This window comes from Ahaetulla prasina, chromosome 4, assembly GCF_028640845.1.
Source record: "Ahaetulla prasina isolate Xishuangbanna chromosome 4, ASM2864084v1, whole genome shotgun sequence".
NCBI lineage: Eukaryota > Metazoa > Chordata > Lepidosauria > Squamata > Colubridae > Ahaetulla > Ahaetulla prasina.
Window position 1 is genome coordinate 28,538,322 of NC_080542.1, and position 12,814 is coordinate 28,551,135.

A 12,814-nucleotide genomic window follows, 5' to 3' on the forward strand; every position below is an offset into this window, starting at 1 on the left:
TACATGAAGCCGCTGGGTGAGGTCATCAGTGGTTTCGGGGTGAGTTACCATCTGTACGCTGATGATACTCAGCTGTACTTTTCCACCCCAGACCACCCCAACGAAGCTGTTGAAGTGCTGTCCCAGTGCTTGGAAGCCGTACGGGTCTGGATGGGGAGAAACAGACTCAAGCTCAATCCCTCCAAGATGGAGTGGCTATGGATGCCGGCACCCCGGTACAGTCAGCTGCAACCGCGGCTGACTGTCGGGGGCGAGTTATTGGCCCCAATGGAAGGGGTACGCAACTTGGGCATCCTCCTGGATGGGCGGCTGTCGTTTGATGATCATTTGGCGGCCGTCTCCAGGAGGGCCTTTCACCAAGTATGCTTGGTCCGCCAGTTGCGCCCCTTCCTTGACCGGGATGCCTTATGCACGGTCACTCATGCTCTGGTCACTTCTCGTTTGGATTATTGCAATGCTCTCTACATGGGTCTGCCCTTGAAGTGCATCCGGAGGCTGCAGCTAGTCCAGAATGCAGCTGCGCGAGTAGTAATGGGAGCCACCCGTTGCTTCCATGTAACACCACTACTGTGCAGTCTGCACTGGCTCCCTGTGGTCTTTCGGGTGTGCTTTAAGATTTTGGTTACCACCTTTAAAGTGCTCCATGGCTTAGGGCCCGGGTACTTATGGGACTGCCTGCTGTTACCTTATGCCTCCCACCGACCCGTACGCTCACACAGAGAGGGTCTACTCAGGGTGCCGTCCGCCAAACAATGTCGGCTGGCGGCCCCCAGGGGTAGGGCCTTCTCTGTTGGAGCTCCTACGCTTTTGAACGAACTTCCCCCTGGTCTACGCCAAGTGCCTGATCTTCGGACTTTTCACTGTGAGCTGAAAACGTATTTATTTATTCAAGCGGGACTGGCTTAAAAGTTTTAGTAAATTTTAATTGGGGTTATTTATTATTTTTTTAGGGTTTTAAACTTTTAAATGTCGGCCATTTTTTGTAATATGCTTGTCTTAATTTCTATTTTAATTTGTGTATATTGTGGGTTTTATTTTCTGGCTGAGTCCTTCGGGAGAAGGGTGGTATAAAAATCTAATAAAATAAATAAATAAAATAAAATAAATAAATTAATATGGGATTAGGCTGTCTGCTAGAATAGAATAGAATTTATTGGCCAAGTGTGATTGGACACACAAGGAACTTGTTTTGGTGCATATGCTCTCAGTGTGCAAATAGGAGAATTGTATAATGTACAACAAACCAAAATTGTATTTTTGTAAAGGAACTGGAAGAGAAATCAGACGTTCTCATATATACAGTAAGAAGACAAGTAAAGTAGAATCTTTTCTTTATTCTGGTAAAATATGTTGAGCTGTATATTTTAGTTGCTTTCATCTTCAGGTCAAAGGTTGTGGAAAGATGATGTAAAGCATAACTTTTTTTGTTACTAATTATTTCAATAATAAATGTTCTTTCTAAATGATAAAGTTTGTTCTTTCTCTGTGTGAGCATGTTTTTCTTTCTCTGGGATTTATACTGGTAATTACTTAGTTCCTTAATTATAATAACACTAGTACTTTTCTTTTTGTTTACTTCATGCTGAACTTCAATGCCGAAGGACACAATCAACAGCAAAAAGTATGAAGGATATTATTATCATACCAGTTTACAGTATATTTCAAGCTGGAAGAAAGAGTGAAAGCAGACAAGAGCCCTACACAGTTATATTTGATAGATACTTCTCTAAAAGGTTGGTTGTCAGGAGTTTTTATTACTAAACATTTAATTTTTACTGTGACAAATAAAATAAATTAGGAAAAGTACAATATTTATGTAAAGCAAAATTTGGATTTGCTTTGAGAATGGTGGCTTTAACTATCTTGCTTATAACACTGTTTTCTCCCCAAATATACAAGACTCATCAAGTGAAATGTAAATTTCAAAGTCTTTTTGTGCCATATCACAGATATCATCAATCGGGAGATCTCACAGTAGGTGGAATAGGAACCTTAGCCAGTTTTTTGCATGGTGCCCTAAATTTTGATGAAGCTCCACCCGCACCTTTACGTGAAGATCTCATGTAAGGATTTTGCTTCAGTTTTCTTGTGGGAATAATTATTCATAGAGCTGAATTCAATTACTCAGTTTTGAATTGTTGTAGGATATGCATAATTTTCTTTCTTAATTTCCTTGTCAACCATCATTTCTTTTTGAAACCTTCTCAAACCAAAATATTGCCTTTTTATTGATCTGATCTCTCCTCCTTCTGTCCATAACTTAATATGTTGGGTAGAATATTTAGTGAAAATGCTTCATTAAAATTCTTCATTTAACTATTTATTCAGAGTTCTGATTAGCTTAATAAATAGTCTAAGATCTTCTCTTTTTCAATTGCAGAGATTGTAACTTCCAATTTTCCCACTCTTTTGGCTAATATGGTAAAGAGATCATGTTGAGATCCAGTGATGAGTGGCGTTTGTTTATACTTACTTAATGAACCAAATTCACTTTTTATTGACATATTTTGTATAACTACTCATCATCACAAAATTGTTTGCAGAAATAAAGGAATACAAATGAACAAAACACCATTTTGTAACTTTATAAATTTGATAGAGTCCTACAATTGTCCTTAATTAATTAAAAATGACCCATATATCTATAATAATAAAAAGAAACAATTTGAATTTTTTTTAGATTTAGATTAAATTTCAATATAAAAAATTTCAATATAAAAATTTTGATTCTATTTCAGTTTATTGCCTAAAAATTACCAACATATCTTGGCCCTGATATTTGCAGTAAAGGAGATCAATGAAAATCCTCATATCTTACCCAATGTCACCCTGGGTTTCCAAATTTATGACAGTCACTTTAGTGGACAGAGGACCTATCATGCCACAATGTTACTGCTTTACAACTTGAAGAGTATTTTTCCTAACTACATTTGTGGTGTTCAGAACCGTCTGACAGCAGTGATTGGGGGACTAGACTCCAAAACCTCCATTGACATTGCAAATGTCTTGGATATCTACAAAGTTCCACAGGTAGATTACATCAGCTTGAAATTATCTTGATCTCTAGAAGCAATTTTTGTTGTGCTTATATAAATAGTCTAAGATCTTCTCTTTTTCAATTGCAGAGATTGTAACTTCCAATTTTCCCACTCTTTTGGCTAATATGGTAAAGAGATCATGTTGAGATCCAGTGATGAGTGGCGTTTGTTTATACTTACTTAATGAACCAAATTCACTTTTTATTGACATATTTTGTATAACTACTCATCATCACAAAATTGTTTGCAGAAATAAAGGAATACAAATGAACAAAACACCATTTTGTAACTTTATAAATTTGATAGAGTCCTACAATTGTCCTTAATTAATTAAAAATGACCCATATATCTATAATAATAAAAAGAAACAATTTGAATTTTTTTTAGATTTAGATTAAATTTCAATATAAAAAATTTCAATATAAAAATTTTGATTCTATTTCAGTTTATTGCCTAAAAATTACCAACATATCTTGGCCCTGATATTTGCAGTAAAGGAGATCAATGAAAATCCTCATATCTTACCCAATGTCACCCTGGGTTTCCAAATTTATGACAGTCACTTTAGTGGACAGAGGACCTATCATGCCACAATGTTACTGCTTTACAACTTGAAGAGTATTTTTCCTAACTACATTTGTGGTGTTCAGAACCGTCTGACAGCAGTGATTGGGGGACTAGACTCCAAAACCTCCATTGACATTGCAAATGTCTTGGATATCTACAAAGTTCCACAGGTAGATTACATCAGCTTGAAATTATCTTGATCTCTAGAAGCAATTTTTGTTGTGCTTATATAAATATTATTCTGTGAATCAAATATAAAAATTGGGAGTTTTGCAAATAGCGTGTGTGTATTCTTTTTTATTTTCTTTTAAAAAGTTGAACATCATTTTATAAGGATACTAATTTTTTTTAATCCAATAAAAATATAGGCATGTGTGTGATAAATAAAGAAAAAGATAGATAAAGAAAAACCTATGAATTCTGATTTATTGAAATGTAAATGTTGCTAGATGGACTGCACGATCAGTAAAAAGTTAGGTAGCACCATAAATGTAATCAAAACATCATCATATATATCTCATAGGCTGTTACATATTTGATATATAATATATAGAAAAAGGGACAATTATAAAAATGCAGGAAATATGTGTATAGAATGAATGGAAGGAAGAAAGGAATAGAGTAATACAGAAAAGAGTCTGAGCAAGGAAACTAAATGCCCAGAGTGACATAATTTTGTTTTATTAGAATTATGATGTTGGACATCTTGAGTACTCCAGTTTAAGCTATTAAGCTATTAAACTCACAGGGCAAACACAACTGTATCCTGAATCAGGACAGTATCATTTTCATCCATTTAAGAAATTGAATTTTAGGATCTGAAACCTCATGGAAATGTGTGAGAAAATGCCTATGTTATCTTTTAGACCTTGAGGCCTCATGTTCAAATCACAAAAGAAACCCACCATGTTTCGGGTAGATTTGAAAGGACCCAGATACTTTCACATATTTAGTAGCACGAGCAGAATAGTTGAATTTAATTAAAGTACTGCAGTTGATAGGCTAAGAAGCCATCCTGTTACTTCTGAGTCTACTGTATATCAGAGACTGGAACTTGTAGCAGCTAAAATAAAGAAAGAAAACCTGAGAACATGAGTTTGAAAGACGATAGAGATTTGGGGGGTTCTGCTGATTTCTGGACTTACTTTACTTTCTCTGACATATCATAGATTGATTTCCCCTCATTTGTATAGTATAGACTTTCAGCTGCTCAGCAGTCAGAGGAGTGATTTGCAAAACTGTTAAGTGTCAAGTTTTGGTAATGGCTGAATATAGATCAAAAATATAATGCCAACCATAAGAAAATGTTCACAAGAAGATCAGGCTGAGATAAAATGATTGAATATCCTTCCATATCAGCTGAAATGAGGATCTGTGACCAGAATTACAGGCTAAGGAAGACCCTCTTGGAAGAATTACTGACCTATCTTACTTTGGGAGATAAATGTACAATTTCTATTGGAAAGGATACCATTGCCTATTATCTGTGCCCCATGGCTTTCCTTTCTCTGTTCATAATATTCACTTGGAATAGATAATCACACAGATCAATAAATACTGAACAAATTGAAGATAGATCTAAAATTCCAATTTATTTTTCACAGTCATTTCATAACCCTCGGTTATCTCTAGAGAGATTATTTCTGCTACAAATAAGAGTATCCACGTTAGGAAGTATTACCCTCAACGTTGCCAGAGGGAAGATATTCCCTTATACAGATTGCTGCATCATATTATTATTATGATTTCTTGCACAGTCAGCCATATGGTCAGGCTGGAATGTTGTTATTTGTTAAAATAATTTTCCACCTATCTTGCCATAGGATTATTCTAGGTGAACGACAGTAATAAAAAGGAGCAAAATGAAAGTGAAAACAGAACAGATATAAAATAATAGAGCAATAAAATAAACAATGAAAAAGAACATAACGTTAATATATTGATATGACGGCCAAAAAGATGGACAGGTGGAAAGCAAGAACTTTCTCCACAAGCAAAACAATGGCCATATTAGATTTCATTATCCCTCCCTCTTATCAAAGTTAGTGTAGAGAACTGATAAGCTAATTCCTTGTTTACTGTGCAAGCTGATCAGAAATATAACATTGCTTGTTTCTGACTTTCTGATATATATACTGAAATTTCCAGCACATTTGAGAAGTTGTGTATTGTGTCTTCTGTTTATTGTCTTTCACACATTATGATTAATGTGACTGTTACTATCTCTTTCCTTTGCTGTCAATTTTCCTTCAGCTGGTTTATGGCTCTGCTCCAATCATGAATTATAAAACCCCACGCCTCTCCTTCTTCCAAATGAGCCCTATGGAAAGACTTCAGTATGAAGGGATTCTGTCTTTGCTTCTCTACTTCAAGTGGTCATGGGTTAGACTTGGAGTGATGGAAAATGAAAACGGAGAAAGATTTTTAGATGCAATTATACCATTGTTTTTCAAGCATGGTATCTGCTTTGAAGCCATAGAGAAAATTGCCATAATAACATCTTTTAATGAAATTGGCAGCTTGTTCAACCAAGGTGCAGAAATCCATGATAAAATCATGGATAGCAGGACAAATATAATGATATTTTATGGTGAATCATATTCCATGATGCTACTGAGATGGTTACCGTATCTATCAAAAAAAGAAAAGATGGATAATATCAACAAAGGCAAAGTCTGGATATTGACAGCTCAGGTTGAACTCACTTCACATGTTTATCAACGTGACTGGGATGCCCAAATGATCCATGGTGCTCTGTCCTTCACAATTCATGCTAATAACCCACCAGGATTCAGTCCTTTTGTTTTAAATAGAAATCCATCCAGCACAAAAGATGGGTTTATTAAAGACTTTTGGCAACAAGCTTTCAACTGTGTATTTAAAGCTTCAGATATGGATGAGGTGAATGGAGATATCTGCAGTGGGAAAGAAAAACTAGAAGATCTTCCTGGAACATTTTTTGAAATGAACATGATTGGTCACAGCTATAGCATCTATAATTCTGTCTATGCCATAGCCCATGCCTTACAGTCTTTATCCAGATTTGGACAGAGATCAACAGCAGAGGCAGGAAGACTGAACCTTAAGAATCTAAATTCATGGCAGGTAATTGACTCAACATCTTTTGGAAGATAATTATTTTTGAGAATAAAAGATTCATCCCATATCTTCATAATTAACTCTCTTTACATTTACTTCCCAGGCTTCCATTTTGTTGGACTATGTTTTTATCAGCCCATGATGTCCATTGAGCCTAGTCTCATGCTTTTTCTAAAAATGCATATTTCCTCTTTTTCTAATATGTATTTTTGTCTCCCCCCACCCACATAGCTTCATCATTATTTAAAAGGTGTTTCATTTAACAACAGTGCTGGGGACAAAGTGTTACTTGACCAAAATGGAGAATTACTAGTGGGATATGATATATTGAACTGGATTGTTTCTTCTAACCAATCCTTCATTAGGAAAAGAGTTGGCAGATTAGACCCTGAAGCTCCATCGGACCAAATATTCATTATTAGTGAAGATGCCCTTACCTGGCACAACTGGTTTAACCAGGTAAAGTCTGATTTCTAGGAATCTATGAAAAAAACTAGCTTCCAGTTACTCATGCTTTGGCTAGGTGTGAGACGTAAATTTTACTGACTAGTAATAAACAGGAGTAAATCAGTTTTGAGAGTTGATTTGTAAAAAAATAATAATTTAGAAAATGGAGCTAAAAGGTTTTTACTCCAATTCTATTTATGAATCCATTCTGTGTAACATAAGGTTGATCAGAAGTTCTCCTATAAAACATTATATCTTACTCTTCATGAATATCAAATGCATTGCTTATGGTAACTTAAACAATTTGTAATGAAAAAATATAACATCTTGAAGAAAAACAAATCAACTCCATTAAAGGTCCTTACTTACATTTTTTGTTTATATAATTGTTTTATTTATTTATTTATTTTGTCACAACATCATACAAAAAGATTATATAGTATATAAACATATATATGAGTAAATATTAGGAGGTATAAGCATATATATATATAGGAAGAAGAAAAGAAAAACAATAGGACAGAAATGGTAGGCATGTTTGTGCGCTTATGCACGCCCCTTATGGTCCTCTTAGGAATTGGGTGAGGTCAATAGTAGAAAGTTTTTGGTTAAAGCTTTTAGGATTATAGGAAGAGACCACAGAGTCAGGTAAAGTATTCCAAGCACTGATGATTCTGTTACAGAAGTCATATTTTCTGCAATCTAGATTAAAGCGGTTGACATTAAGTTTAAATCTATTGGTTGCTCTTGTATTATTGCAATTAAAGCTGAAGTAGTCTTTAACAGGAAGGACATTACAATAGATGATTCTATGAGTTAAACTTAGGTCTTGTCGAAGGCGATGGAGTTCCAAGTTTTCTAAGCCTAGGATTTCAAGTCTGGTGGGATAAGGTATTTTGTTGTTTTCAGAGGAATGGAGAACTCTTCTTGTAAAATATTTCTGGACACGTTCAATTGTATTGATGTCAGAGATGTGGTGAGGGTTCCAAACAGGCGAGCTAGAATTGGTCTAGCAAATGTTTTATATGCTCTGGTTAGTAGTGTAGTGATTTTGGAAAAGAAGATACATAAGATTAGGTTTACAACTCTTAGAGCTTTTTTTGCTATGTAGTTGCAGTGGGCTTTGGCACTTAGATCATTTGACATGAAAACTCCAAGGTCTTTAACGGATGGGGGTCATCTGTAAGGTAATGTCCATCAAGTATGTACTTAGTGTTGGGTTCTTTTTTCCTATATGTAAGACTGAGCATTTGTTGGTTGAGATTTGGAGTTGCCAAGTTTTAGACCAAGCGGTTAGATGATCAAGGTCTTTTTGAATGATAGATGTATTGTCTGTGGTGTTAAATAGTTTGACATCGTCAGCAAAGAGAACATAATTGCTTGCGAGATGGTCACAAAGATCATTAATGTATAGTATGAAGAGTGTTGGTCCAAGGACGCTGCCTTGAGGAACGCCACTCTTGACAGGAACAGGATTTGATAGAGCATTGCCAATTTTGACCACTTGTTGTCTGTTAGACAGAAAAGCAGATATCCATTTGTGAAGGGGTCCTGCAATGCCATAGGATTTTAGTTTTAGGAGAAATTTATCGTGTACTACTGAGTCAAAAGCTTTGCAGAAGTCTATGCAGATTGCATCTATTGTTTTGCCTTGATCAAGATTTGTAGTCCATATGTTTTTACAGTGGAGAAGCTGTAAGTTGCATGATAATTTTTTCCTGAAACCAAATTGTTTATTGTAGAGTAGGTTGGTAGTTTCTAAGTGTGAAGTAATTGTGGATTTCTTTTATCAAGATTCTCTTGAACCCTAATAGATGACATAATTCCCAGAGCACTGGTAAATATGCTCCTTTCTTAACAATACTTATTGTTTGGAAGAAGTGGGTTGTTTCGTTAAGTTACCTGAAAGAATTGGGAAATGGGTAAATCATAGCCTTAATCATGCCATCAATTATGTCCATTTAGCATTATTTATGAAGGAATGGCCATTTGTCATTAATTCATTATTTACTGAGATGACTTCCTGGTTTTATGGAAATAGTTTCAGTTGAATAACTGTAGCTTAAGTGAGAGTTGTGATACTGATGTCTGTTGGCATCATGACATAAGAAGATAGTGGACCAGTACTCTTAATAAGGAGAGGAGAACCTTTTTAATTCCAATGTACCATGTTCATCATGAAGAAAGATATCCCTCTTGTACAGTTAATGAGATGTTTCCTATGAATCTCATTCATATTAAATATTTTGCTAGCATCTCCAGGGTCATTACATCAATGCTGGCATTCTCCTTTTGTTTGTTTCTTATTGATACTTCAGTCCCAGCCTCTTTCAGCATGTTCTGAAAGTTGTCACCCTGGTTCAAACAAGAAAGTGAAGGAGGGAGAGCCCTTTTGCTGCTATGACTGCATCTTTTGTCCTGATGGGAAGATTTCTGAGAAGGAAGGTAAGAAACAAGCCATTTGGATTACCAATCAAACTCAAGGTAATCAAATACAAATTTGTTCACACCAATGGTTCCTTATCCCACAATTTTTAAATAAGACTGAAAGTAAGCATAGATAAAATCTAAGATGAATCTAAGACTTCTGAAGAGTAAAAAAATCTGGTATATATGGATATTTTGACACTACACATATTTATGGGGACTGCATGAACTTTTCTGGTTCACCATTACAAATCTGAAAACTGCACTTTCCCAGATTTCATAATGCAATATGAAAGTGTAGTGTATTAGATTATAGATTGCATGGAAAAATAATTACAGGATATTGTTTAAATTTATTTGTTTTAGATATTTATATAACCCCCACCTTCATAAAATATGGGATGGTCCCAATTAACCACTAAGCAACATCAATGATATTTAATATAAATGATATTAGGAACCTAAGCCTTAAAAAGCCTGATATGAATGTTAAGCTTTCACATACAATCTATCATTAAACCCTCTTGTTAATCACATTTTATCCCAGCACATGGGGGAAAGCTCAGGTCTTACCTGCTTTTTGGAAGGCTAGACAGGTAGAGGCTTGTCAATTTTTAAAGAGAAAGATGTTCCATAGGATGAGAGCTGCCAGAGAAAAGACATGTTTCCTAGATCCCATAAGATCAGATATGATAGTGTTGGAAGAAATATCCATCTGAGTTCAGTTCCAAGTGGGGACAAAGACACTGGAAACATGGAGGCTGCTTGGAAAGATGGTTTAATGGTGACCAGGATCACATGGCTTGAGATCCTGAACAGAAAACGGCTGAGATCCTGTGTGCTCCCTGGTTTTATGCTTTTTCTGAGCTTTGAACTTTCTGGGGCACAGGAAGAGTATCCTGATTGGTTGTCAAACTCCCAGGTGGTCTAGGGGTCTTAGCTAACATTGTAGGTTGTCTCTCAAGCTTGCTTGAGCCTTGCCATATGGTAAGATTCTGTTGCTAGATGGGTAGGGGCTAATCCTATCTTTGTCATGTAGACAATGGACTGGCTCAGGCCTTAATGGCCCATTGACAAAGGTGGGGGGAATGAGTGAGCTTAGCAGTGGCTTTTAATGGCCCATTGACAAAGGTGGGGGGGAGTCAGGAAGTTGCTTTGTCTTTAAAACATGTTTCTCCATTTCTCATCCAGGGAAATATATTCTGCCTTTTAAATATTTTCTAAAATATTTCATTCTTCTAGAAGGGGGTGGGTGCTAAATTCCTACAATAGTCAGCAGGTTCTGACCAGTTCTGGAGAACCAGTAGCGGAAATTTTGAGTAGTTCAGAGAACCAGTAAATACCTGTTACTGACCCGGTCCCCATCTATTCTCTGCCTCCGGAGTCCCAGCTGATCGGGAAGAAATGGGGATTTTGCAGTAACCTTTCCCTGGAGTGGGGTGGGATGTATCCTTCCCATGCCACAGCCACCAAGCCATGCCACACCCACAGAACCGGCAGTAAAAAAATTTGAATCCCACCACTGCATAAGATGGCAATGTTAAAGACAGGAAACTAGGAAAGTGTTCACCCCACTGTCAGGGAAAGGTGGCTTTGTAGATAATGTGATTTAAAGGTAATAATCAGAATTTTGAATTGAACCTGGAAGGAAACTTGAATAGAAATATTCAATACTAACAGATTTTTATTGAAATGTGCATTCTATTTTTGAATTCTATTCCTCCTCCTCCTCCTCCTCCTGTTTTACCACTTTGGGTGTCGAGGAAGATACAAAATTCTGGCTCTTGCTCTTTTGGCAGTCTTAACCATTGTTAACTGATGTTGCTCTAGTCTTTGATGTCTCTCCATCTTCTGGGTCTGTCTTGTGTTCTTTCACCTTTTCTTTTTTTATATGTCTTGCACTTGAGATACTTCTAAAAATATTAATCCATTTGATTTTTCAGATAGTAATGAATGTTATGCATGCATAGAAGGAAGCTATCCAAACAAGGACCACAATTTCTGTATACCTAAAACAGTGACATTTTTATCTTATGAAGAATCTTTGGGGATCACTTTTCTTTTCCTTGCTCTCAGTGATTGTTCTTGGGATATTTTTGAAGAACCACAATACTCCTATTGTCATAGCCAATAGCCGAAATCTCACCTACATTCTCCTCATCTCCCTCCTGCTGTGCTTCCTTTCTGCATTCCTATTCATTGGTCATCCTGAGAAGATGGTATGTCTCCTGCAACAAACGACTTTTGGAGTTGTCTTTGCAGTGGCTGTTTCTTCTGTATTGGCAAAAACCGTTACAGTGGTTCTAGCTTTCCTGGCCACTAAGCCAGGATCCAAGATGAGAATGTTTGTGGGAAAGAGACTGTCCAACTCCATTGTCATTTCCTGTTCTCTTATCCAAATAGGTATTTGCATGACATGGCTAACAACTTCTCCCCCCTTCCCAGACACAGATATGGATTCAGTAGTTGAAGAAATTATTCTGCAGTGCAATCAAGGCTCTGTGGTTATGTTCTACAGTGTCCTAAGCTATTTGGGCTTCTTGGCTGTTGTTAGTTTCCTAGTTGCCTTCATGGCCAGGAAATTACCTGATACTTTCAATGAAGCCAAATTCATCACTTTCAGCATGTTGGTCTTCTGCAGTGTTTGGATATCCTTTGTTCCAACCTATTTGAGCACGAAGGGGAAGTACATGGTGGCGGTGGAGGTATTTTCCATCTTGGCCTCTGGTGCTGGTTTGCTGGGCTGCATCTTTCTCCCCAAATGTTATATAATTGTTTTAAGGCCTGACTTGAATAACAGGGAAAATTTAATGAAGAAAAAACAATTCTAATTTTGATTCATAATGTCCTTTGTGTAGTTTATAATTAGTAAAACTATATTATCTTTCTCCAGAGTCATAAGCTGCTTTATTAACAGCTGCATGCCTGCTTTTCTTGGGCAGGTATTGCTGCTTCAGTTCACTATGAGAAATCGGAGCAAAACAGCTGTGCAAATGCGTAAGGGGGGAGCAGAGACCTGCAAGGCTAAAGATAAACTTAATAGCAATAGCCATAGTAGTTAAACTTATTACAAAGTCCTCTGCTGTATAAGGCATATAAGGCATCAGAGGTGAATCACAATCAAGAAAAAATAAAGGCCACATTAATTTAAAGGATGTCAACAGCTGTGACAAAACCTGCATTACAATGTTACAAGGCAGCTTGCATGTAATATCCTGATATAAGTACAAAAGAGG

General features: G+C 36.4%; 1 pseudogene; it reads left to right on the forward strand.

Annotated features, from left to right (window-relative positions):
- The first annotated feature begins 1,592 nt into the window (after positions 1-1,592).
- On the forward strand, positions 1,593-12,409 carry LOC131198091 (vomeronasal type-2 receptor 26-like; annotated as a pseudogene).
- The last annotated feature ends 405 nt before the right edge of the window (positions 12,410-12,814 follow it).